General features: G+C 43.3%; 1 protein-coding gene across 1 annotated transcript in view; it reads right to left on the reverse strand.

The window, feature by feature from the left end:
• FAM20C (FAM20C golgi associated secretory pathway kinase) overlaps positions 1–26,288 on the reverse strand; it is a 59,717-nt gene that overhangs the window by 20,366 nt on the left and 13,063 nt on the right. The window lies entirely within an intron of this gene.

Raw genomic sequence — 26,288 nt, forward strand, 5'->3', positions numbered from 1 at the left:
AGGAGGATACTTAGATTTTGCATGCAGAGTCGTATCATCCGGGAGGGCTTTCTATGTGTTTGGCACTGGTTAGAACAGGTGGAAAAAATGCCACTTAATTTTATAATACATTTTAGTGGCTTAGTAAGTCCTTAGGAAGATAAATGATATTGCTAATGCAGCTACAGTAGCGAAGATATCTGGTGCCTATTTCTGACTCCTTATGGAGTCTTGGCAGCTGATGGCGTTGGCTTTATCAGAGTGTTCTGCTACAAAGAGCACTCCCAGGAATGATACGAGCTGTTTACAAGAGCAGAATACGGTCCAGAAAATGAGCGGCCAACCCAGGAATGTAAAGACATGCAATTTAAGTGGTACAGAAAGGATGTTTGGCCTGTTTCATCGCTATCATCCAAATGACAATATGGGCCTCTGCAGGATATTTAGGCTTCTCCGGTTTAACTAGCAGTTCTGCAGCTAGAAAAAATGAGAGAATATTTACTGTGGCAGAAAGACAGAAATTCGCATAGGGATGTGATAGCAATAGGAATAATTAGCAAACTGCCAAAAGGATAAATACTGAGATCATGCTATTGCATGCCAGCCCCCGAGTGCTTTTCTCCTGAGCAGACGAAGAGAGCTTGACAACAGCACATGCTCAAGGACCAGTTAGCTTAATATAAATCATAAACTTCTGATGCAGAGAATGACAATAAGCTTCTGAAAGAGCATTCGGATATATAAATGTCTTGTTACCTGGCACAGAAGGATAGTGGGGGGAAGAGGGAGAGAAAATCCACAGGGAAACAGTATATTTCTTTCCATTTCCAGTTGCAGAGTCAAAGAAAAAAAGGCTCAGGAGGTCACCTAAGCCATCCCCTGGCCCCAGGGCAAGATCAGCTAGACCTAAACCATTCCTGACAGACGTCGCTATAACGTGATCTTCAAAATGTCCTTTCACAATCCCGTGACTACAGCCCTCTCCTCCTTGTCCCCATGTGCTGGCCTTACTCTTCTACTGATTTCCAGTCTCGCTTTTCCTCCTCGCTCCACCACCAAGGCAAAACCATCACAGTAAGACTTGCTGCAGCTGATCTGAGTGCCTTTCCGAGGAAGGAATACATGCGATAGACATGCCAGAACAACTGGCTCCCATTCCTGAAAATAGCATCCCCAAGCCAAGACCTGGGAATTAAGCCTTAACGCCTTTAGACTGCAGATTCCTCAGCTCAGAGGCCCCTTCTTTACATAGCACAATTAATTTATTTTTAATTCGTTAAAAACCCAACCAACCCAAAGCCTTGAAAGCCTACTTTAGGCTTTGCCCTTAAAATCAGCACTGTTTCTAGAAGACAGTGAAGCAACCTCTGATTCCTCTACACAGATCAGGGTGTTTGTGAAAAGGTACCAAACCAGTCCCTTGCTCAGAGCAGCACTAGTGAAAGGTTCATGCCATCCCATGCACGAGATGTGGAGAGAGAGATATATAAAAAAGCAGATTTTCACCTGAGCAAAACACCAGTTACCACTCCTGACTACACAAGCAGATACAATATGAAGGGATGAATAATCATGGTAACTAATATGATACAAGAATATGAAAGATTCATTTTATTCTCCACTAAAATGTAAAAATAATAATAAAACCAGACGTTTTCCTCTTCTTTGGGCTTTTCTGTTCCTTCTAGTGATCTGGATTTGGTATTAATAACTCAAAATGCACCCTCTCTATACCGTTGCCTTCACTGACATTGTGCTGACAGTAAAGTCAAGGCATAATCTCACCAATCATCATTTCATTGTCTCCCAGCACAGAAGAATACCTCTTTTTTCATTCATTCTTTTGCGCTTTCAGATACATAAGACATGAAGAGAATCTTTGATCAGCACAAAACACATAAGAGTTTGATCAACTGGGAAAATTTCCTTCAGCAATTCAGAATATTACTTCCAGCTCTGCCTAGTAAGTAGCTGCCTGTCACCATGGGGAAAGCAACTGGAAAAAAATATTAGCGTAAGCACATTTGTCAGGATGTCTTCCCCACCCGCGCTTTTCGGCGCGACAGCCAGTGGTCCCCTTCCTGCTCCCAGGGAATGCGGCTAAAGAGAGGGGGTCCCTGTGCTGGGGGCTGCACTCAGCCTGGCCAGACCTCAGATTCACAGGTTGATGATGATTACTATTATTATTATTATTATTATTATTATTTAGAAGATGGCCGAAAAGAAAACAAAATGAAATGCTGTTAGAAAGCAGGTAAGCCATACAAAACCAGAGAGATGAGCCCCAGTGCTACCAAGCTCTAGATGGATGGACGCAGGTGCACTTAATGTATAATCCAACACATACAACAATCTCTAATACCAGCTGCTGTGGTACTGGACACGATGTGACCAGACAGGTAGGATGATTCTTTATAATATTTGCCTGTATTTCCCCTGCACCCCACAAACATCTCAAATTTAAGGGGCAGGCAGAGTGTTAGAAAGCATGCAAGTTTAAAATACTTGAGGTAAGATGAGTTTTTCCAACATTATGGGATAGAGGCTGATCCCGGTTATTACCAAAAAGCAGCACCACTGAATGCTGGGGTAAGTGAAATAAAGATGCTTTTCATGACTGCTTTTGCAAGTTGTGTCCAGGGCTGCTTCTGTTATAAGTAATGACATGCACGGCTGCTTTTTGGTCAGTACTGGGGATTGAAGTGTGTATTTCCAAAATTAGAAGCTCAGGTCTTCATACCTTGATTTAGAGAAGCCTACCCTCTGCACAGGGAGCTCAGCGGGAGGCATGCAATCCACACTGGTGTGCTGATTGCGCAGGAGGCAGCACACGCATGCAGAAATTGCAGGTAAGCAAATGTGTGGGACGCGCTGCAAATTCATCTTCATCTCTCTCTTTTGGGATGCTGGTGGGACGGAGAATAGATGAACATTGATGCCACGGTGGCTAAGTGGCAGTGCCTGTTTGCTAGAAATTTTTTTCTATCATCCAGAAAACGCAGGGCTTGTGCAGAAAAACAAATAAGTCACAGTATGAAGAGAAAGGCAAGCTCTGGGAAGCTCCTGTCACTAATTTACTTTGCAGATAAAAAAAGTCTTAACCCAGAAATAAGGTTTGATTCATCTTTGAGATAGAAACCTGACTTGACATACAGGAGTTGAAAGATTAAGAGGTACTTGACAGCACAGCAAAAGAGTTCCCAGTGCCAATTTTAATATGGTCAATGCTGTTGCCACAGCAGGGAGAAAAAAGCCTCATAGCAATTAAATAAGCAGGAGACATCATTAATGAGGTGCTGCAATGATATTTTGTGCCTTTCTTTAAGGCATCTTCATTAAGAAACTATATCACTATCCATATTTTCTGCCCTTGTATGGGATTCCTGCCCCTGTATTGGATTCCTTTGTGCTCTTAAACAAGTGGTGTGAACATTTTTGTCATGCCAAGCCCATGATATCTGTCATCTTTCCCCTTGATTTATCCCTTTGAGGCTCTGTTGTACATTGTCCGCTAGCCATAAATTGCAAACATGAAAAACGATACAGCTGCAAAAACTATTTTTGAAAAACAGGCAGTGCAAGCAGAGCTCCATGTGAGCCCAGGTACCTTCAGCCTTTCTTCAGGAAAAAGACTGCAAAATCTTTTCTACAGAGGTTTTTCAATATATAACATTTGTAGAGCTCTGAGAGCACAGAAGGGAAAATATGTGTAAAATTAGAAGTCTGAAGCATTTCTTCAGCCCTGAGAATGTTATTTAATATGTCTGGGGTCATTAAGGGTAGGGATTTAACGGAACAATAACATTAAACATATTAGAAGCATAGCAGAGCTCAAATTTCTTTCAGCTTGTTGGATTTTTTCTTTTCGCTGTACGTGATGTATGTGGCATTGAAATTCCAGGGTTCACAATAGGTTCCAGTTCAAAATAGGTTGGAAAAAGTAATTACTGTGAATCTGATGTTTTGATATATAACTTCTTCCTTTTTATTCATGAGTTTCCTTGCCATCATTACAAGAACCATGAATGCTAGTAAGCTTGTCCTCAAAATCTCCCAGGAAGCAGGAAAATATTAGCCCCATTTTTCAACAAAAGCTGCAAAACATGGAGCTATTAAGGATTAAGCTCTGCCCTAAGCAAAGCACTCTAGCCTCATTAAGCACATGCTTAACTTTGGGCACACATATAGCCAGTGAACTATGTGTGTCCTTGACAGTCAAGCATAGACTTAATACTTCCTCGGAGCTCTTTTGTGCTCAGCACTTTGCAAGAACAAGCCAGCGATAAGCACCAGATCCCCGCAGCAGCTCTGGCCGCTCACCCCATCCGCATCCAGACGCACAGTTGTTTTTTCTTCTTCTTCTTCCACCCATGACAACAACTACTTTGGGAAAAAATGTGTCATTCTGCCAAAAGTGCAAGTCAGGTTGGCCATGGGCTTTGGTAGAGCCCAGACATCACCTTTCAGGTTGACACTGAGGTCTGCAGGTCCTAGGTGTGCTCAAGACTCCTTGTGCCCAAATAACTGCACCGCACAAAGCACTGCAACTCCTCTAAACAAAAAAATAATTACTTTTCTTACTTTTATTGCCAGACTAACAAGAAATAAAGCTAAAATCTGCTTTCAGTGTGTCTCCTGCTCCACGCAGGGAAATACAAATAGATCTAGTAAAGCTCAGACAACTTTTATTGTGTTTTGTATCATGGGTGACCTATATATCTGTGTTTGTATAGGGGAGTTCCAGTTTCCCAAGGACCCCAAAGGAGTAACCATGCTAAGTTATGGCATGCTCCCTCCTCCCTTCCCACCTACCCATGCAGAAGTCAAACACTTTTGGCTTTTTGTTTACAGCTTACCATTCCAGAGCTACTGGATACTGAATTACACTGAGTTAAGTGCCCAAGATTTTGCAGATAAATAATTACTGTCAAAATCATTAACAGGACAGAGCCTACATGGTGTGCATGTGTAGACCAATACATAAAAAAAGAGCATGAAATTCTCATTTGTACAGCAAGCTGCTTTACCAGCTACGGATCTCAGAGTCTGGATACTGTTCTCACATCCAGTACAAAATGAGAAACAGGGGCTCGGAACAGCGAAGCATCTTGTGCAATTTCCTCCTGCAAACCCCAGATCTTCTGCGTGCCGGTGGACGGCTCAGCTCAAGCCACCACACATCAGTGTCTCCAGGAGTGCCCTGCACGGGGGTCCAGGGGATGTGCTGGTGCCCAGTCCCTGTGCAGGTCAGAGGGGGATAATCACCGGGAGAACTGCAGGTTTTGCTTTTTGAGCTGTTTTCAGTCCCAAATCCTGAGAATCTTCCATAATTATGTCACTGAGGACAGCAAGCATGTGGTTACTGCGAGATAATCGCTCCCCAGGGCTGAGTGTTTCTAATTCCTCGGAGGTGTGATTTCCCAGTAAAGCACACGCACCCCTGAACTCGCCTTACCACTGCTATTAACATTCCTTAATGTGTGGCAAAGGGTGATGTGCCTCTCTGAGCTGGAAAGAAGATGTAATTTTCAGACTACTTTGTAGTTACAAAAGAAATGGGAATTGCTTTGATATGGTGTGGTATTTCATTGCTCTAATAAAGCAAAATGTGCAACATCTCTCTTTTTTAATTTATTTTATTTTTACTCCTGTCTCATTACTACTTCTCCTGTCAGCAAACACGATCTCCGTGAAGGGTGTCTAACTTATTCTTTGCCCTAAGCTGGCTCCGCAGTTCATGGGTAAAATTCCATTTTTAATGTGTTTTCTTCCCAACCGGAATTTTGCCTAAACAAGGAATACAGAACAGTACTTTGTTGCTCACAATTCCCTGGCTGTGCATGGGCGCTGGCCCCATCCCGCTGCAAAAACCAGCGGCTGATCAACACATCTCTCAGGCCAATTTCCCCTGCCAGACACGTGTCCCACCTGGGTTATTCCCACCTACAAATTGTGACATGTCTGGGAATGTGCGGACATCACCACTTTGCCATTTTGAGCATTTCTCAGGTACTTGCTGACCGGCAGCTGCCAAGGTGATTTACAAGCGCAAATACTCCAGGGTGCTCCTAAACCTCTCGAGTACTTGGGAACAGCATTTCTCAGCCTCGGTCAGAGGATGCCCTAACTTTTCAAGAAGAAAGAATCCATGGACCATCTTATATTAACCCAAATGTTTCACTCCCTGGCTAAATTTGAATTAACTAACTGTATCTTTCTCAACCTTGGTTGTTCATTTATTGTATGAGTAAGAGTGTACTGGGTTGGGAGCCCTTTTTTGTAGCCATTTTACAGATTTATTGTGCTGCTTTACAAAACTATAAAAAACTTTACTTTCTCTCTAAACTTCTCCTCTTCCAGGCTGGAAACCCCCACCACTAATCTGCGCTCTATATTAAGGGCACCACATGAGTCACAAATTACATTGGAAATTACACATCGGGGTCCTTTTAGCTTGCAACCATCTGGATAAAGGGTGGGTTAATGCTCCACAGCCCACGGGGAGTCACTGTGTTACTCCCAGGGGAAAATCAAGCCGTATTAGCATCTCGTCCCTCTTCTGCATCTTGACTGAGAAGGCGGATTTTAACCTCCTGGCCTTCACATGGGCCCTGCTGCTGGGGGCTGCAAGCGCAGTCCCCGCTCTCCACAGAGCATCATCCCTCTCCTCCTTTAATCCTAGTTATAGACACAGCATTTTAGGAAAAAAATGGAGGTGGAGGTTTTGAGGAGCATCACTTAAAAGGGCAGTAGACACAGGATTTCAAAAGGGCGCAGTATCGGCCTAACCTGCTCCTCTTAAGTAAAAAAAAGACCTATTGAAATATCTGAAAAATATCCCATATGAAAAAATAAAGAGCAGAAGGATGTCAGGGGAACTGCTCTGTGGCACTACAAGGGACGGAAGGCTCTTGCTGGCTTGGCTGCTCAGGGCAATCGCTGTTTTATATAAACATCTCCCATCAAGTGCAATGTGTCCGGTGAACTCCCGTGCTCAAGGTGCAAAGAAATATTCACGCTTGGTGGATCGCAAAAACGCTTCCACTCAGACCTGGAGTGAAGATAAAGAAGGGTATCTGTGTGCACGTGTGTACCGGCATACAGGGGGGAACGCCCCTCAGCGAGGAGAGCCAGCTGAGCCAGCGTTCAATGTGAAACAGGTCTGCTCCCCTCCATAAGACTTAGAAATTAGCTGCGGCTAATTGAAACTTAAAAGCCTACCTATGTTGAGGTTGCTTGGTAAGGTAAGGGGAGATTACAGTAAAGTACGCAAGGGTTGATAATACAAGCAGAGCTTAGAAAAAACAGCCCAAGGAAAAAGAGACAAGAGTAGAGGACAAGAGAAGGGAGGAAAAATCTGCAAACGATGTGCAGTAAAACCTTTAGCAAAACGACATTGTTGCCAATTTTTTTTTTATGGAGCTGATTTATGACATGCAGCTGCTTTTCTCTAACAGTGCGTGTCTGGCTACTTCTCCTTGAATTTTTAACTGTGTTTAAAAGTCTACAAAATATGAAGCTTATCTATTGTACAGTGCGATAGATATGCGTGTGCATAGCCCACAGGAGTTTTGTGGGAGTCTGGTTTCAAAGAGAGGACTATGTTTTTCCTAAAGCCAAGGACGCTTGTATTTCAGTTTTCCTACCTTTTAATATGAACTGTGAGGATAAGTATATGGCGGAGCAAAGCGATCGCATGATATAATCTTTGAACTTCATCGTCTCATTTCTTCAGCACTTACTGTTTTTCGCTGGGTCTGATCCAACTTCCCTTCTACTCTGTGAGTTCAAGGTGAACTGGATCAGGAAGGACAGAGCCAGTTCATAAACTGGGACCCGACCTGCCCATACTCAAATTTAAAGGCCAGCAAAGTCATGGGAAAAGCCTCCCGCTGACTTCAGTGGAGTGTGGAGCAGATGCAGACTAAAGTGAATAACTAAATGAGCCGTCTGTGACAGCAAACACCCCGTTCTTGTCCGTGCCTGGATGTGGGGGACAGAAGACATAACCTCTGTTTTTAGTGTTTAGTTTAAATACGCCCATGACATCTTCCAGAGCTCTTGCTAATGTCAAGGTGGATATTGCAGGATTAAGCAAGAGTAGGAGTAGAAGGGTCTTAAATTAATATTGGAATTTCAACTCTGTCCAAAGCACACTGTGGTCTGACACTTTCAGGACTGAGATCTTGGATAAAAAAGAATACACAAGCCATCTTCTTCTGTTTTATTACAGTTCCCTCAAGTTCCCTCCTTAGCAATCTCCAGTAGGCTGCTATTACCAAATGCCTGAGTAAATTCCAATAAAGTTGAGTGAAGATCTTCATTTTATCACAAATATTGGTAAGAATGAAACCTGGGGTTTTTTTTCGTGGGCACTGTTTTCCATGCAGCTCACAGGCAATGATTGTATTGACAGAAATGCTCAACAGCAATATGAATGTCAAGAAAGTATTACAGGATTAGTTTCAGACAGTCAGACTACTTTCTGACTGAATCGGCTTATTGGTTCAAACAGGTAGAAGGGAAAACAAAGGAAACAAAGTGGGTTCATTGCTCGCCTACAGGAATACCTGCAAAAGGACCCAAAGGTGCAAAGCAGGATTAAATTTGTCATTCCATTTGCTACACATATATAGATCTTTTTAGTCACATCTTTAAAATGCTTCACCCTTTGATTTCCAGCATCACATACACTGGTGCTATGCCATCACATTAATCACATTCTTTAAATTAGGGATTTCACCTGCGTAACTACTGTGCAGTCTAAGACTGTGAGAGGAACTGCTCCAGGAATCTCGGGGCATCGCCACCTCCTGCTCCCACTACCCAGCTCGGGTCCACGTCCGTGAACAGGGAGCAGAGGACAGAGCAGTGGGAACATTGAAAACCAAAAAAAACCTTCAGTAAACTCCTATAAAAATTAAACACCCAATTGTTCTTAATCTTTTACACCCCGAGGAGAGAATGAGATGAAAAGAGAACAAACCATACCTGGCAGATACTAGTCTCTCGGCTCAGTGCTATTGGAAGGCACTGGAGAAACCAGTACAGACTAGACTAGACTAAAGCAGTCTCAGGCTGGGTTGGAAAACATGCTTTCCAAAAGCTCTGCACTAGTACAGATTGCTTCATAGCTTGCTGGAAAGGACTGGGGAGCGATGGAGCGAGCCAGTCTCTAAAAAAATGCATTCAGTACAATGTTCATCCCCACTGAAAACCCAGTTCATCCCCACTAAAGACTCTTTACTGGACACCGCCTGTGAAGTCAAGTCTTTTAGGACGTATTTCCAGATACACCTTTTCCTCCCCCAACATACAATAAATCTTCCTAAATCCGATTGCCTTTGTAGCAGGCCAGTAAGCACTGTGGCCAAATAGCAGATCTATTTTGGATATGACCTTAATAGTTAAATCCTGCCATTAGGTACATGCACACTGCTCCTGGGGACATAGCGAGCCTTCCCTTGCATCTTGCAGTGCTGGTTTTGCTGATGATTAATATTCAGTTTTGTAAGTTTAATGAAGACATTGTTTCCACTTATCTACAGGTCAGATGGCAATTGCAAAACAACTTACTTGTTAGATGGCTGCAGATTCCCTGCTGATATGTCTGATTATTTATGCACAATGTGCACTTCCAAATAAATGACCATATTAAATTATATGCTTCTGCCTTATTATTTCATGAGTTTTAATGGTTTTCCATTCCTTTTTTATTAGAAAGAAGAAATAGTCACTCATGCTAATGATGTGCTGTGGCTATGTTTTACATTTACATCTCTAGTTATTGGAACTTCTTTCTAAAGGCGTATCAAAGAGCAACTGCCTGAAACTGTTGATTTTTATCATGAAAATAAAGACAAGAAAGCAGATTGAGGCTTTTTTTCAAAGGTAGTGAGATTTTTTGACTTCTTGAACTATTCTCAGAGATCCAGCAAAAACTTTTCACACACGAGCCTCGTGCTCAGCTGAATTCACTCCTGCACAAAGTCCCTTTGTACCAGTTACACCCAACTCCAACTCTGAAAACTAATCTGTTCCAAAACCACCGGGCAGACACAGGCACTCCACGTGGATACCACCTTTGAGGGATGGGAAAACCTAACCTGGGGTGCCAGAGAGCAGACACGGTCCACTTCCAAATGACAGCGGGTGGCTCCAAGTTGGCAAAAGCCATCCAAGAGCTCTGCACACAGCTGGGAGGGAAGAAGGAAAGGCACAAAGACATGCAAAGCTGCTTTGTGGGAGTTTAAAGTCTGTCTCTGACCTGCAGCTCATTGATCCACAATTAGATGGGCAGCCCCATGGCATTAGGGGTTCAGCTTCTCCTCCAGGGACACTGAGCGTGGGGACACTGAGGTTTGAAATGAGACCCAGCGAGAAAAGGTCTGTGAATTGCAGGGGAATTTTCTTGCTTCTTTATAAACGCAACTACTACTGTAACATTATTTAACTAAAAATAACCAAGTCAGTTCTAGCTCAAAATGTGATCAGCCCATAAATAGTTAGATAAACTCCTTCCAGGCACATCATGTTCTTGATTTCCATTTGCAACATGTATTAAAGCTCTGCTTATGCATAAGTAATGCCTACGAATGGTAGATGGTAAATTCTCCTTCTTAAACACACAAAACACTCCTGCCTTAGTGAGCAAAGGGACAGGACTGTGCTATTATACACTGGCTGCTCTTTGGTGTCTGAACACTGCAAGAGCGACCGCTATTTTTGCAGAGGAGATATTTTAACATCTGAATTGCAGATTTCAAATAGCAACATGTGCTCTCAAACAAAAACAAGTCTGTGAGGAATTTATGGGGACCTTTTATCTTCAAAACTGCTCCAATTAAGTTTTATTTTCATTATGGTTATTGACTGTGCGTGTTTGGAGCAGCAGGGGAGGCTCCAGAGCTCTTCATTTCATTTCACCTTATTTTGCACCTCTGAGTCCTAACCCTGGGTTACAAATTCAGAGCCCATTTTGACGGATCATAGTTTGACTGCCATGACGTTAAGTTAAACAACAGTCTCATTCCATGCTATAATTACTGCGAACAATTTCATCGTCTGAGGTGTGCTTTGCAGGGTTATGTATTAGCTGATGCTGCTTCTGTCACTGTTCATCACATGAATATTCTCTTCACCTGCTGTGTCTGTGTGTGCCTGAAAGAACCGTGGCATTTTTAATGGCATAATTTCCTGGGATGAACTGGAAAGCAGCACAGCATGGTCTGCATTATTTATATGCTGAGTCCTACAAATGGCAAGGAAAATACTGTAGATTTCCTGGAAATAAATATATTCATTATACTGAAGCCCTGTGCATAGTAGACTGTGTGTCACTGAAAGAATTTAATTACTACCTCAAAAGTATCTTCATTTTGCTAGATTTGTAACAAAAAAGAGTGTCTAGACACATTTTAATTCAAAGACAAAAGACTCATTACCCACCCAAAAATATCCCATGTTAATAAATCTAGAAACATGCCCTACTGTTGCCGCTAATCAGTAGAAAATCCTTAGCATTTTTACCGAATGAAATAAATTGTAGATCGAGCCAACTGGGAACACTAATGACAGAAGCCATAAAATATTTTGTAACATCAATTACAACTAAAGGAAAAGGACTTGCACCATAGATCAGGAGAATATTTTGCAACCGTGCTTCATTTAAGACTATGATTCCTGAACATGATTTGGGAGTTGATTTGCCAAGAAGGATGTTCAGGAATATGTGACTGGCACCTATGCAATTGTGGTGCTCCTGCAATTCAGCTGTAGCTGCAGAATTAGCTTAGATGGGAGGATGCATGTCTCTTGAACCTACCTGACAAATCTCCGGGCTCTAGCTGAGGTTTCCAAATCATACTGGAATCAATAATAAATAACCTGATTTTGGTTAAAGCCTTAAAATGGTGTGTCAGGTTCAGTCCAGACCTAAAAAGTGATCTGAGAACTAAAAAATCCTCTTTTTAAAGCTCAGATTTGTTTTTAAGCGTTCCTTATTGTTATGCACAGATGACCTCCCTGACCACGCTCAATAGTCAGATTCCAGGGAAATGACTATTTCTGCCTTCTGACATGCAGGATTTATCAGAAGAGCCCGCTATTTTCTGCTTTACACACTCTCATATGCAGTAAAATTAATTTCGAGTCATCGCTGTAATTTCACTAGCTTGTTTTTAAAAACCTGCTTATAAGCGTCCTTCCATCCCGATGGAATTGCCATTTTCAAAATACAGATGATAACCAGAGGAATAATTTGAAACGGGGACTGTGACAAGGAGAAAAGTTACAGGGAAAAAAGCAAAACCCAGGCTTATATTTCCTTCCCTTCCCCCTTCCCCATCATGTGAAAATTATCTCCTTGCCCCAAAATAAACAAATCAGTAGATTCTGAAACGACGTCTTTGAAAGAGCCTGTTTTCATCCTGACGCAGAACACATTTCCAATAGCTATACACCACAGGAAAATAATTTCCCACCCAGATACAGCTCGTATTCCTCACACTAGACTTGCTGCAGCTCCACACTCAAGACAGGCAATATTTGGTCACAAGGTGGTTAAATTAAATCTCTCCTCAACACAGAGGAGGTATCCACGTTCAGCCTACAATGTTCCAGCCAAATAATGCTTTGCTAATGATGTCTGCAGTTAGATGACAAATCAGGCTGTTTAAATTGCTTCAGCACATACATCCTTTACAGGCAGGGTATCCAGGTAACCATTCTAGCACGGCTTCAAGGTGGGAGGGAGAAAGCAATAGCTAATTTCTTCAGCTAGGTGGAAAATTAATCCTGAAGAGATTTGTCTGGTTTGTTATGGTCAATTTGAAGAAAAACAATTTAAAAATAATTATTTAAAAATGTATTTTAAAATGTGTAGTTATGCAAGAAAAGACAAAATAATTGTCCTTCAAAAATACAATAATGGCTAGGTTTGTTTCTGAAAATAATTAAAAATATTTTAAAGACCTCAATAGGAAGGTTTTCTGTACTTTAATACATGTTAGTATCAACATGCTTCAAATGACAGGAAAAATATCAGTGCAGAATTTCAGATGCTGCAACCTATCACCTTTTGGTATGTTTAATGCTAGCTAAAATATAAAATACTAGATTGTCTTTTTTTTTTTTCTCCCTAAAGCAAATTCAATAATAATTTTAACATCTAGTTAAGGAAATGTTATTGCTGACCTGTATTAGAGGGTACTGTGGCTCCACTTTAGAGATGCCTGCTAATGTCCTTGAGAGCTTTGGGAAGGTTTAGCTACATCAGTGATGCTGGTTTGGGTGGAGATGGGGCATACGGCGCCTTTTTCGTGCCCTGGCATGAAACGGGGCATGCTGAGGCTTGAGGCTTGATCAGGGTTTCTGAAAGGGTTTCTCTGTGGGGAGCCATGTGGAGAAGCAGGAGATGGGACAGGCTCCCCATCTCCACTATGGTCTCCAGTTAGGGGGCCCTGACTATCTCCTTTTCTGTGATCCCTCCCTCGGGCATCCTGAATATTTTAGGTCAGGGGAAGGGGATTCCGCCAGCTGATTCACAAACAGAAATGCTGAGATACCACAAGAGGCCAGATCTGGTTCCCTCTGAAAGCCTGGAGAGTCCTTCCACTGCGCCCGCAGAGACCCAGTAGCCCCAGACCCCCGAAGATCGGCGTGACCCCTCTTACATCCACCCAGGGGCCGAAGGAGGGGGGAAAAGCCTTCTGCTCTGCCCGCAAACCTGCCCAGGTAGGAGACATGCTGCTCTCCTCCACCCTTCGCACAAGGAGAACGCCTGGCCCCATCCCCACACCAGCCCAAGGGACGGCCGCAGTATTTGACCCCACACACGACAGAGGGGTGGGACGGGGAAGGGACCGTCACAACCGGCACTGTCCCTGGGCGGGCTCAGCGATGCACGCTCCCTCGATACGTGCCAGCTGTAACGGCATTTGCCAAGGCGATGGAAATGTTCGCACCCTGGTGTTGTTTCTCTTGCGATGCAGACCACATTTTTAAGTATTCACCAGATCTATTAGACAGGAAAATACAAACAACTTTTGATATCCCTTTCCTTGAAACTATTTTGGAAAATATGAGTCATTTACTTCTCTTCTAAACAGGAGAAGTAATATTTTCCAGCACTCCCTGAGGATGCATTTAACCAGAAGCTAAGCCAGATGTAGAAACGTCTGCAGAGGTTTTCGTTCCTTTCATAAAAAAAAGAGAAAAAAACAAACTGTAAAGCAAGAGTCAAGGTATTATTGGGTTTTAAAGCACCGTTGGCCTTTTGATTACCCTTAAAATCAGATCAGATCACAGCAAAAACACAGCATCTGACCAGCTAGAAAAGGTCACATTGAAAAAGAATGCAGGTGGTCTCATTTTTTAACAGCTAACGTAATAGAAGCACAAATCTTCCAGCCACCAAGGAGCCTCTCCTGGTTCGGCAATTGCCACGTATAATATCTGATGAACTCCGATGTCTCACTGCTCAAGGATAAAATCCCAGCAGGCAGGGGCTGAAGGAACAGCTACACAGTCAGAGGGAAAAAATCTTGTATTATTACAGCAGCCACTTATTTTATTCTCCAGAATTAAAACCTCTTCATAGATAAAAGTGGGGATTTTTTTTTCATCCCACAAAGCAATTTTAGATTTCTATAGAATCATTCAAAAGCAATTAAAATCCTGCTCCTGTTGATGGATTTGTATTCCTTGCTTGCAGTGATGTCAGGCTTTGAAATTCAGGGCTGTTGAGTGTAATTCTTTGGGGCTTTGGAGTCATTGCTGAGTGCCAGAAAACACCTTCTGTAAGTTCACAGATATTAAATGTCTTTGGTAACACCAAAATAGTTTCAAGGCCTGTAGCTATTAAAATCTAGAAGATATTGCAATAAAGAATTGGTGCAATATCAGGCAATTCAATACACTGCAATTTCACCCTTTTAGTGAGTGAATTTTTAGGGGAAGGGAGAGAAGAGAGAATCCAATAATCTAACAACAGTACAGTTAGATAAGAGGGACCAGGAAGCTTTTCCAAACTGTCCTACTGCATCAAGAGTGACAGACTTACATTGCCAGGGAAAAAAAGAAAGGAACAAAATCCTTCACAAACAAGCAAGTAAACAACCCAAAACCAGTATCTACACAAAAATGATTCATAGCCCTCATCCATTTAAAGGTCTGTGTTATTTAAACCAGAAAGTGAGCCCCTAATACCAGTGTTTGTTTTGGCTTCGTTTTATATAACAAAGGAAATTGTTGTTAAAAATGTAATTCAGATGTCAGCAACGTGAGGCTGTTCCCAATTGCGGAGATGCAAAATGGCAGGATTAATACTGCTGTGCCTGAAATTGCGTGGGAGGGATGAACCCTGATATATGACTCTGAATAAAAGGAACAAGCCATGCCAAACATAATGGGTTTTAGGCACCTCCTGCAATATAGGTACCATTCTGATCCCTGAGAAGGTCTTTCTCCTGCCAAAGGACCCAGCACATAATAGGAAAAGTGTAGGGTCAACAATATTGGACACAAAACCTTGCCAAAACATCAGCACAACACTGATCAGTGATTATGACTATTGGCTTATCAGCACCACTGATGTCTTATCGAGATTGGCATCACCCCAAGAATCTGGTGTTTGTGGATAAACAGGACAATTTATTTTCTTAGGCCACATTTAGTCTACAGAATTGCTGCATTGTTGCTCCTTGAAAGGCAAATGCAGACAAAGTGAGTTAAATAAAGCTATAATCATGCTGCTGCCTGACATATGAGATTGTTAGAGGCCACCAGGCAGAACTGGCAGAAGATATGGGCTGGCTCAAAATGATTAGAGCAAAATAAAGTCTTCAAGGACACCAGCAAAGCCCAGCTGAAGTCGGCACGGGAAGAATTTGTCTTTTCTGCTGCTGTTCTGGGTGCAGCTTGGCACTTTAGCACAGCTTGGGCTATGGAGTGCAAGAAGGAGGAGAAAAAAGGGTTTTCTGTCCCAACTTTGGGCTGAAACCTTTTGCAGCACGGCCAGCTTAAAAGGAGCTATGTGACCAACCACACGCAGAGCCAGCGTTAAATTACAGATGGATCCCGTATCCTTCACAGCATCACATCCTATACAGCAGGGACCAAGGGGAGGCGGAAAGGCAACAACCGATCTATTTTTTTTTTTTTTAACATTTCTCTTTTCTAAACTCAGAGTAATAGATACAAATAGTCTCACTCCTGCAAATCGCGTTCGAACTGCGGCTGTCAGGAAATGCAGGCGGTTGAAGGGGGGGCTACAGAAGGTTGTCCATTAGTCCTGCCTTCTTCATGAGCTTCTTCGGTCCCGAAGACAGATGGGTTTGGGAGTGCAGCAGAACAGGGGACTGGTGTGTTCAAAGAAATGACAGGATCCAGGCCTGCAAGGAATTCCTCCCCCCATCCCTTCAGATTAGGGGGTTAATTAATTAACAGTTAATTAACGATGTGTCAATCATCATGAAGTGCACGCCTGTGTGAGAAAAGCTGCCCCTCGGGGCAATGAGCATTAAGGCCTTCCCTGGAGTTATGTTTTAAAGAAAGCCCTTGTGACAATTTCTGTGAAGCCCTGAAGAGGAAGTTTTAATCCTTTTATCTCAGGATTCACTTCGGGCAAGAGCCAGCCTCTCATAGGAAACCACCTAGCAGGGGGAGTTAAAAAAAAAAAATCGCTGTGCTATTGCCTCCAAGGTGAGTCTCTGGAGGACGCAGGACAGTGCCGGGTGCTGGCTGTCCCCAACAAAATGGGGAGCTTGGACTGACAGCATCTCAGAAACTACCTTGTCCTCGGTGATGGAGTAGCAGGAACCAGGGGGAGAATTTGAGGGGTATCATCTCTGCTGTGAAACACCCCGTGCCCAAACCAAACACCCCATCACTGTGCCCGCTCTTCCCATGGTAACTTCAGGAGGGACGAACATTTGGACATGAGCACCGAGGAGCTCTGCTCTCGCTCCCCTCTGCCAGATGAACATCCCAGGCTCTTGGCTGCCAGGACATTCATGCCCATCTGCTTGCATGGCACGGTGCCTGCTCACAAGTTGTCAGACAATTTCACGAGTGCCAAAAGAGCCTGGATTTGAATAGGTGGCCTGGATATGCTGCAAAAGCCATCTCTTCTGCATGGCCTCGCCGACTGCTAACAGAGCAGGACCCGGCTGTGCTCCCACCACCCGGAGCCATGGACTCGCTCCGGATTGGTGCTGCCGCACGGTACCGCAGCACGAAAGCGGAGGCTTCACTGCTGCTTCAGGCGAAGCATTAGTGCCCTGAGTGCTACAGAAGCACATAAAAAGCAGCTTCTGTACCAAAATACCCAGTGCACGCCAAGACAACTTCAAGGCACCGTGATACAATCAGCAGCACAAAAGCCCGACTCTCCGAAGCAAAGGCACGGGAGGAGAAGAAACCCCCGCGGCTCCCACGGGCAGCGACAAGTAGGTCAGGCAGAGCAAAAAAGGGCATGTTTTAGGCTAAATTCCCAGTCACCCAGCTCTTGTACCTGGGTTTAGGAGGCTGCAAAAAGAGACATTTTCAACTTGGAGCTGGCTCTGGAAATAGGAAAATTAGGCAGGCAATGGGGAAAGCAGGCTCTGCCCTGCTTGGGCTCTCTGGTTTGCTGGTGGCAGAGCCCAGAAATGTCAGGCTGGCTGCTGCTGTGGATGCGGGGGGACACAGAGACTTGTGGTGGCACCGGGTCCATGCCGAAGGGGACAGCTGCTGTCCTCACCTTGCCCAGGGCTGGCATGAGCCCTCCTCATTGCACCCCATCCTTCTCAATCTTACAGAGAAAAACAGGATTTTGCTTTAAGCTGTCTCTGCCATCGTCAGCCCCAGGAGGCAGAGCTGGCGTTGCAACCACAGCATCGCTCTCCCCTCCTCCTGGCTGAGGCTCACTCAGGGCCCTGACACAAAACCTGGGCTTGCAACATGAAAGGCTGAAAAACCTCTGGGTTTTATGCCGTCAGAATCAGATTTTCTGCTTAATAAACCTCTAAAGAATCAGATGCAAAAGAGGTTTGTCTGAAAATTTTGGCTGGATTATCATATCGTGGTGATTCAAACAGGCACAAAATAGAGGGAAACATATATATGCTGGGTCAAAATACTCTTCTTGCGTATCATGAGATAGAGTCAAACAAAATACAAGTCAGTCATATTAAAAACTAAAGAAAATAGTAATAATCATTGCTAGATCTCCCCGTAAATCTACAGATTAATTTAACATCTTCATTTCTTTTGCTGCTTCATGCCAGCTTATCAAAGCAGTTCAAAATCCATACACAGACTGTGTGTATCTGCAGTCTGTGTGCAATATTTCTGCTAACTATTACAGGTCTCCAGGCATGGGCATGGCATTATTTGTCCTCTGGCCGGGTGACCATCCCTGCATGAAGAATGTGGACCACCAATTAGCAAGGTTTACAAAAGGGACCTGAAGTACTAACAGGATCAGTTGGATGCTGCTGCTGAGAACAGTATCTTGCTTACGTGCTGGCTTGGGTATTTTATTATCCGTAGCGCATAATGCAGCACTTTAAACTGCTTCTATTTACAACAGTTTTGCTGTCCCCCCCTACTCTCCAGCTCCCACACATTTGCAGATGCTATTTACTCTGGGTTTCTGCTACTTCTTCACATGCAAATGAGTCTTTTAGGCTTTCTTACTTTTATTTACCCACATGCAGAACGTTACAGCAGGGTGGAAAATTGTAAGTTAACAAGAAAAGTACTAACACTATTGAACCAGACACCGAAAATGAAAAAAAAAAAAGAAGTCAGAAATGTCCAGCGTGTCCTAAAGCTATGTTATTAACAGCTATTATGGCTATTTTAAACACACTTTTTTTGTTTGTTTACAGCAGTGAGTCACCAATAGCATCGTGCCAAGGGCGTAATCTGGACGTGCGCTGTGCGCTCTCTCCTAAGCCTCTCAGCTTTGCCAAAACCTTCCTGTCTTGACACTGTTACTTCAGTCGTGGGTCTCTTCCAAATGCCACCCAGCTTTTGCATCGTCACTGACCACAGGACTGTGTCGCCTGAACCGGTGACCTCGGGCAAAGTTGGACACGGGTCCTCAGCCACTAGACATGCTGTTTCATCAGGCCCATTTCACTGCTGCTTATCTCCTGCCCCTTCCAATAGCCAGCATCCCTAAGTCAAGAAACCTGTAGAAATGTTGAGGGCTTTAACGAGAAGAGCAAACAAACTTCAAACAAATCTCAGCACGAGTGACCAAATCCCCATCTGCATCCTCCAAAGCGACGGGGATCCTCAGAGCTATCCCTGTGTGAGATAAGGACCAGGGGCAGAGGGGGAGCAATTTAGCTCCATAAAACATCCAAAAATAACTCCTCCCAAGGGGGGGAGATGAGCACGGTACAACTCATCTCCAGGATAAAGCTGTGCATGCTGCTCCAGAGAAAAAACAGCTTCAGCCTCCGGTTTACACAAGTGTTGCACAAATCATTCTCCCTCCCTGAATTTCAGTCTCTTGAGCCTAGTTTAAGGATTATAAATTGTAGAGAAACGGAGACAAATTCCCATGAAATATTTCAGGGTAGCGGTATCTGCATATCCCACTGAAAACATTTTGGACACATTTTTTTGCTTAGATTTACTAAGGACATCTTACCTCACTGCTACACCAACGAGTCCCCCACGTGCCAAGCCCTGTTACTTAGCAGTAAATTACAGGTTATGCATTTCATGCCAGCTCTTCCCTTGATAACGTTTGCTGCTTTTCTGCACTGCCGATACAGGGTAAGAAATAAGAAACTGAGGAACTGAAAGTGGGTCTCTGATTAGAAGACAAAGCCACAGGGCTGCATTTCTTAGTATGTAGAAAATTAAAATGAAGAAGTAGCTTGATTAAAATCAGACACTGAAGATGCTTCTTTCCTAATACACTATGGTAACACATAAAAAAAAAAATGTTAGCTGCTGCAATAGCTGGCTTTTAAAGAAAAAATAAACACCAGCATGTCTTTGTTCCCGAAGACTAATTAGCAAGATTCTATAAGCACTTCGATAGAAGGCGGCTAATCAAGCAGCAACACTTCACTACTGTAAAATATGACTGCCCACTCAGCTCTCCCTTAAAACGGCGGTAAGAGGCAGGTACAGTCAGTACCTGTGGCCGTTCGTGTCTGTGTAACACAAGAACAAAAATAGATATTGAGCATCGTGTTATCGTCTGCCAGAGAAAGCCCAACAAATGAGCTGAAGAAAAATGCAAGCCTTGAATTACTCGTGCAAAAAGCCCCAGGCACAGAGACCACGGGGCTGACGTTTCTGTGAGCTGCGGAGTGAAGTCTTCTCCTGCCAGGAGCTGGAGATGCCGTGGGGAAGCTGGGGAGAGGGATTCTGGGGAGAATTCACTGGTGGTGGTGGATGGCATCTTCTCAGTGCCGGGAAGTGGGACGGAATGGGCTGAACCCCACAGATGTGGCGATATCCAGCGAAACAGCGCTGGTCTGCTGGAGGAAGGTCTGCTCCCTCCCACCACTGGGACTCACGTTGTCCCGTCCCGGCTCAGAGCAGTTCCTGCCCAGCTCCAGGAGAGGTAACCCGGGGCGGCTCAGCCTGGGACAGCACAACAGAGCTGGTGCAGAAAGAGAGGGAAAGAGATTTGTTTTCCCCTTCCTGGCTGCCAGCATGGTGAAACGCTGCTGCCACGGATCCCTGCAGATCCTAATCTAAATGGACAACCTTTGAGCTACCTGGACTTTGCAGACTTTGACTCTGGGTTCATTTCATAAACATGCTTGCAGAATTTGAGAACAAATTTCTCCTGGGCTGGATGGGATTGATCAATATTTCAGCCAGCAGTTGCCGAGCTGTGGCAAGGGGAAATGCAGTGCACAGTGACAGACAGAAGACTGGATTTCATTGCTGTCCAGGGCCATCAGTCAGCCTCAATCCTGATCCAGCTTCCCTTGAAGTCACCGCAAATTTTCCAGTCTGCATAAATGAGATTTGGACCAGAGGCACTGCAGAGTCCTAAAACACAATTTGCATTGAAATACTGAACAAGTCTGATCTGATGAACAGGATTAGTTATAAAAGAGAAAAACAGTTCATGCATAATATACCAAAAGTTAAAGAACTAAAATACTACACGGCAACCTCTATTGTCCTTATTTAGGACCACATTCAGCTCTCATGTGCTTTAAATATCAAGTGATATAATTCATCCAGTTTACTCCAGGTTTATTTCTGATGTAAGTACAATCAAATCTGCCTGTCAGTCTCACTCAGGTAAACATTTCAGCAGGGATTTGGTAGGTAAGGATTTGAATGCCCTTAAAAAGCCCAAAATCTCATGGATGAGGTCCACAGAATATCTGGTTACGGATTATTACTTCCAGCAGCAAAGAAACCATTTCTTCTTCATGATGTAACGAGACAGCACTCCTTGCAATTTTAAAATACACCTATACAAACTGAATACTGGGATTACTAGCTTCAACCTTTCTGACCAGTTTATTCAGCCTTAGGTGTCCAGTAACGCACCTTGCGCAGAACCAGCGTTCTCCAGTGACCGGTACAGTAACAAGGCTTAAGCCGAGTGACAAAACATAGTGGCTGGGTTTATACTTTGACCAGCGGCTGCTCAGTCGGGTTTCGCGCAGCACATTCCAGTGTGCCGAAGTGTTAATCCTGGAAGGCTTCTAGCATAGCAGCTACTGTATTGCATATCTCACTTCTCTAGATGCTCAGAGAAAACATTGCAATTTGATTTAATTGCTATGTTGACTTATAACAGTATGTTTATACTGGATGCCTGCCAGCTGAAATGCAACAGGTTTGCAAAATGTATTTCCTCAAAACAGCATGATATGCAATGTAATACGGAAAGCAATCTTCCAGTGGCCCCGATTCTGAAGTTCATTTCAACTCCTCTGACTTGGAAGCAATGCTACCAATTCGGAAGAATTACACCAGCCTAATTGATATGATAATCAGGCCTGGAGGCTGCATTTCACAGGTACAACAGTCACACTGCAGCTTCGGAAAGGGAATATTACTGTAGGAAATGAAAGCAATTAACAGTATTATGGGGATTGTTTGGCCTATTTAATATCCCTATCAAAAGATGCATTATTTGTTGAGCGATCCTAAAAGGAAATCAAAGAGAAACTTAAAGAACGTTGCTAATCCTTTGTCGCTATAAGTATGACATTTAAAAGCCAGTAAAAAGCCGCGCTTTGGCAATCAAAACAAAAATATTATCTTCCCCATGACCTTGGCTGCTAGATTTCAGCCCAGCTAACAGCGCCTATGTCTTTGAGCCAAGAGATATGCTATAGGAACATTACAGAAGCTGAAAGGTGAGTGTGTTTGGTTTATTTCTGTGGAGCACTAGCTTTGCACTGGACCATGACTACCAGCTTATTTTGTGGCTGGCACTGGGATGGGTCGTGTCCCTGAAGGCTGCAGGAACCAGGAGATGTTCCCAGCGGGCAGCATTATTTCTACAGCAGCGAGTTTCAGGAGGGGCAAAAGGTACAAACAGCGTGGTCAGCAGTGTTTGATCAGTTAATGAACGGGATTTTGTGAGACGATTGCCTGTGATTCAAGGAAACTGGATTTTGCGACCCCAAAAGTCTCTTCTGGCCTGATATCACCTTGATGCTAATTGGTTCTGCTTTATTAAAGACTTTAACGGCGAACTTTAGCTACTGAAAGAAACAGCTGTGTGGCTCTTACTAATCCGGTACTGTGACTTGTAAAAACAGAAGAAAAGAAAAAAGATGTTAAAAATACCAAGCAAAATCTAAAGTTGAAACAGAACTGGCTTTCATCTGTTTCAGTCAAAAGTGAGTTCACTAGATACAGTAGTATTTCTTTGAGTGGAACAAATAAACCTCAAAGATTTTATAATGAATACCCTTTCTACACATTTCTACAAAGCGATCTATAAAACTGGGAATGAGAGATGTCATTCTTAAACACATACCACAAGACACTTTTCTTACAACTCCAATAACAAGGTATCATTTTCTATTCGATCCTATTTGGCTTTTCCATAAGGAACTGTAAAAACCTCTCTCAAAATCCTAGCACCAGCGTATGCAATAGGAATCCTAACACTGACTCTGCTGGAGCACAATCTCCTCCTTGAAGAATAAAGCCTTGGGAGGGAAAAAAACAGTGTGTTGGTTTTGTTGCTGAGCCAGCTATTTAACTCCACCAGCTAGCAGAAACAAAGGGAAACCAAATAAAACTATAAAGCGCATGTTCCTTTTGGACAAATAAGCCAAAACCCTTTGAAATTTATGGCTCTACACCATCCCTACCTGATAAGTCATATAGAAAGCTGCGGCTGCAGATATCAGCGATCACGTAAATAAATTTTATTATGCTGTACAATACTAGTACAGTTAGACACACTAATCATGGGAGAAGGGGAGGTTGCTATTTTTTTCCTGTCCCATATGGTAATAATTTTGTATGATTGAACTGTTATGAGCTAAATAAAACTACACATTAACTGTAAGATACATTGCAAATACATTAAATCTTCCCTGGAGTTTTAGCAAATACTCGCTTTTTCTATGATGCATTTAGAATTAGCAAAGGAATCTACACTGGGCCATAGGATTTATAAATAGATTTGGCTTCCTCTGCAATACTTTATGGGCAATTATTTCAGAAATGAAGATGCAGAGCCACAAATAAATAAAATAATTGCAGCTGATCAGGCTTTATTTACTGCTATCACATTTCCCTGACTGTTAAGCTTCCCTCCTCTCATTTTCTCCACTAGCCTGAATCAATGACCAGATGAAGAGTTGTCAGTTAATATCAAACACTGAGCACAAAAGGTGCCAAAGACAGATTCTGGTTTCCCCGTTTCCAAATCCTGCCTGGGCCTTTCTGGAGCTGGCTTGCTCCCTGGATAAATTGAATGTGGAATTGGGAGGCTGGGAAAGGGCTGAGCAAGTCAGATGAGTTCTGCAGGGTTTCAAGCAATTTGCCAGGGAGTGCATTTTGCTGTGACTCCCCTGCAGAAGTGACTTCCAAAGGTCTGGAGACCTCCCCTTCCGCTAGCAGATGCCCGGCTGTGTCAGGGAAGGGTTCACATGGTCCTCCCTGTCTGCCGCAATCCTGCTCAAACAGGTATTAATTCAGTCTGGAAGATACCGAGTACAGCTATGCACAGCAAAACCAGCTTTCCAGGTAGTTCAAATGAATGAAACCCAGGTAGAGACTGGCCTCATGCCTGCATATTACCCTATATGTACCCCACACCATTCAGCTTTCAGTACTTCGGAAAAGTACTTTTTTTTAGTTCTAGGCTTCTTGTTTCTGTATAAAGAAATGATGCTGCAAACCTCTCCAAGAACTTAATCAACAACAGTCCATAAGCTGGTGAAAGAGGCCAGTGGGACCAGATGCCAAAGGACCTAGGAAGATTTATGCTAGCCAAGCACCTGGCTCCCTGTTCACTGTTATCAGAATGAAGACAAATGCTTGCAAACATCCTTATTCAAGATCACTAATGCGTTCAGCGATGCTCAGCACAAACGCAGCAGCATTGCTACTGTAAGGTGTGGTGCCTGGGAACACAGCTGCTGAATGCTCTAATGCTGCCTTTTCCAGTGGCGTATGCAATGCATAGAGCAGTGAGAAAATAGGGTGTTGCTGCCCTTCAAATCAAGCAAAGGGAATGATTAAGACATCATAATTTTATGTTATTGTTCTAGTGGATGGTAGTAATTGCTTCTACACAGGAATGTGGCTATACCTCTATTGTCATCCATCATCTTGCCAAGGCTGTGTATAGTACAGTAGAAATGGTAAACTTTTGATTTGACCTCATTAGCATTCCCAGAATTACAATGTCATACCAATGATAAAGATTGAGATTATCTACATCTCAGCAAATGGAGAAGAAACAAATCATACACTATATAAAAAGCCAACAGCACAACCACGATTCTGCCAAACACTTAAAGGCTGCTCAAACCCACCCGGTTCTTGATTTCGCACGTGGGCAGGACACAATTAAGAATTGTGCCTATATGCATCAAACTTGCAGATGTAAGGGGATGGACCCATGCACTGATGATCTGAGGATCTGGGGAGAGGGCAGAGAGAGGAAGGGAAGATGCTGGAGTAGATGCTCTCTGATACCACCTTCCCTCTGACTTGTCAGTATTATCTGTGCTTCCTCTTACCTCTCCCAGACAATCAGTGATCCACTAGAAACATGGAGAAATTTGTTTGCAATTTGGGAAATAACAGAGAGGCGTTTGGCCTTTGCACAAATGCCATGTTGCTGCTGGGAAGTTAATAGGATTTCCTGGTGATTCCCAGCATAAATGTACATAAGGAGGGTTCTGGCTCAAACATGAGTTGAAGGAAAGCGGGACCAATTCTTTGGCTCTACTGGCAGTCAAATAAGATCAAGTCAAATCTGTACTTGTCTGAGGCCAGTCTATAGCAAAATCTATAGTGAAACGGAATTTCTCAGTCTCCAGCCAGCAGTTTACCCCCTGAGCTGTGCTCCCTTCTATAACTGTAACACAATGCCAACACATATTCCAAACCACTCGTTCTCGGTTACTTTAGTCTTTTACGGACCATCCTAGAGGAAATTAACTGAACTTCCCTACAGTGGGAAGAAAAGAAGGAAATGGATTTATTATTCCAGTGGTACCCTTGACAGATATTGAGTAGTTTCATTAAACATTTTGCAGCCCCAAGTGTCTTTACTAAACCCTCTACAATAAGCAGAGTAATTTTCCTTATTACAACACAAACACACAGGTCCGGATTCAGAACTCATTTACATCTGCTTTGTATCTGAATAGCTTCCCTCATCTCAATGGGATCTGGGCAGGTGCAAATCAAGGCTGCATCATCCTAGTCCTTCCCATTCTCTCTAGATTCAATCCCTTGCAGTACCACTCTCAGACAAACTCATTTATAGAGTTAGCATAGCCACAGCCAAATGACTAATACAACCCTTTAATACAAACAACAATAAATCAACAGATTAAATTATAATTTGTCAGACAAATACTCTTTAGGTATTCCCAAAGCTGTTCTGAACCATCTCTTTTGTCTGGCCATATTCCAGAGGAGCACTGACACTAGGTAAAGCTCAGACCTGTAGAGTAAGTTGACATAAGAAAGAAATGCTGAAAACATCCTGTATTTATGATGGGAGACTTCACAGAGATCAGAGTGAATAACATTCCTGAGAAGATTGTAATGTATCTGAAGCCGCCTCAGCACCTTTTCCAAAGACCAGTCTAGCAGGGCAAGGTTTCAACAGCCCCTGAACC

The sequence above is a fragment of the Ciconia boyciana genome, chromosome 13 (genome assembly GCF_034638445.1).
Source record: "Ciconia boyciana chromosome 13, ASM3463844v1, whole genome shotgun sequence".
Lineage (NCBI taxonomy): Eukaryota > Metazoa > Chordata > Aves > Ciconiiformes > Ciconiidae > Ciconia > Ciconia boyciana.